A 1,827-nucleotide genomic window follows, 5' to 3' on the forward strand; every position below is an offset into this window, starting at 1 on the left:
AATTAATTTTTGAATGGTGTCTCTGGAATTTTTCGCTGCTGCATCAGAACATGACTTTTACTTTGACAGGACCCGTCAACATCTAGATGTCTAAGCTTCTTGGAATAAATCTGGCCTGACTCATGCGACATGCTTGGATGGAGAACACCCAACCCACACACACACACACACACACATACACACACACGATCCAATCTGTCTCACACTGTCATGTTAAAAGCGCCGATATCAGAGGAAAATAGGACAGTGAGAAAAACTGCAGTCGGAGAAGAAGATTACCACAGAGGGTTACATAACACATGACACTGATTGAAACCCTCATCTGTAGATATAGGGATGAAGTGCTAAACGGAATGGCAGATTTGGTGCACAGTTATATCAATAGGTTTTAAAGTGGAGCGATTTGTTCATGCTGTCAGGCAGCTCCCCACTGTGCAGAACAGAGACCACTTGTTGATGGAGAACCCTTGGATAGTTTCGGTACAGCTAACACTGCAAAAGGTTTTCTTGGGCGTTAATGTCCCAAATTAAAGCTCGAGCAGCTGCTGTCGCCTTCAGCGCGCGCGTACACACTGCTGAGGTGAGAAACAAATGAAAGCGCCGACGTTAATGAAAGCTAGCTTTTAAGTTAGCTCAGGGCTAGCTCCAAGTTAGCTCCTGTGCTAAGGTTACCTCGCTCGAAGAGCCCGCTGAATTTCTGAGTCGTCGATCCGCGTCCAGGTGTTCCTCTGTCATCTCTGGGAAGCTCCTACAGCACCACGGGTCGGGAAACGGGGTCGTAGCAAAGGGTTGAGCGCATTCCCACTCAGGAATTCAGATTTAAAACCATCTGGATCTTACTGACGGTGTATCCTTTGACCAGGAACTGATGTTGCGTTCAATGTTCTGCGTATAAACGCAATCCGACAACTTTCTTTACAGACTTCGTGGGTGTGAAGTCCTTCCATACAGAAGCTGTTTGTCAAATGTGGTTAAGTCAAAGAAGATAAGACAAGAATAGCGTCTCGAGTTTAACTATTTTCAGTAAGATTATGTAATAGAAGGTTATTTGGCGATCTCATCAGTTTCACTGGTTTGGCGTTGTTTTCGCTTTGAACGACTGTAAGAACAATGCAAGTTGGAATTCCTACGATTTCAAAAGTTACCTAAATGCGTCATTAAATAAACAGATCACTTCCTCCATTGTTTGTTTTCATCTCTGATTTTAGCTCATGCTATCTTTTTTCATTTCTTTCTACTATAAAGACATGAGTGACAGATCAGTTTTTCCTTGTAGGAAGCATGTTACAAATCCTAGGCATATTTTTAAAATGTTTATTTTTCAAAAGCATGTATAATTTTCTTCTTCCTTCATACTAAATCTAAATAAAATTGAGAACCTCGTGATTGGTACTCGACATAACACTCAACATAGACATAACTTTAAAAAATTGCAAAATGATTTAAAAGTTATGCATCCTTCCCGTTAGACTCACAGTTATGCACTATTTTGTGTTGTTCTTTGTCATAAAGTCTAAATCAAACATATTGTTATTTGCAATTTGAAAGCAACATGAAACTTATGTGGGTATGAATTGTTTTGCAAGGCACTCTATTTTGTTCTGTCAAGTTGCACCTAAAAAAAAAAATCAAGATTGCATCATGAAAAAACAAAGAATTTTCTTTCAGATGAACTTCTGAGCAGCGCTAGAAACTTTAGTGTCGTGCTCCAATATTAGGCTGACCCAGTTCTGTACTGTAACAGTAACTGTGGGTAAAATAAAACGTATCACAGCTCAAATGAATTACATCAAATGGAATAGAATTATTTTTGCTACAACTGCAGCA

General features: G+C 39.8%; 1 protein-coding gene across 3 annotated transcripts in view; it reads right to left on the bottom strand.

Annotated features, from left to right (window-relative positions):
- elk4 (ETS transcription factor ELK4) overlaps positions 1 to 988 on the bottom strand; it is a 26,808-nt gene extending 25,820 nt beyond the window's left edge. For 2 of the 3 annotated variants that reach the window (XR_001428199.1, XM_015058388.1), the window contains exon 1: positions 673 to 987. The gene's annotated coding sequence lies outside the window, so the exon portion shown is untranslated. Of the gene's footprint in view, positions 1 to 672 lie in introns of all 3 variants that reach the window. The other variant, XM_015058389.1, reaches the window with a different exon arrangement.
- Positions 989 to 1,827: the final 839 nt, after the last annotated feature.

This window comes from Poecilia latipinna, unplaced genomic scaffold, assembly GCF_001443285.1.
Source record: "Poecilia latipinna isolate Pla-1442-1.1 unplaced genomic scaffold, P_latipinna-1.0 Scaffold1537, whole genome shotgun sequence".
NCBI classification, from domain to species: domain Eukaryota; kingdom Metazoa; phylum Chordata; class Actinopteri; order Cyprinodontiformes; family Poeciliidae; genus Poecilia; species Poecilia latipinna.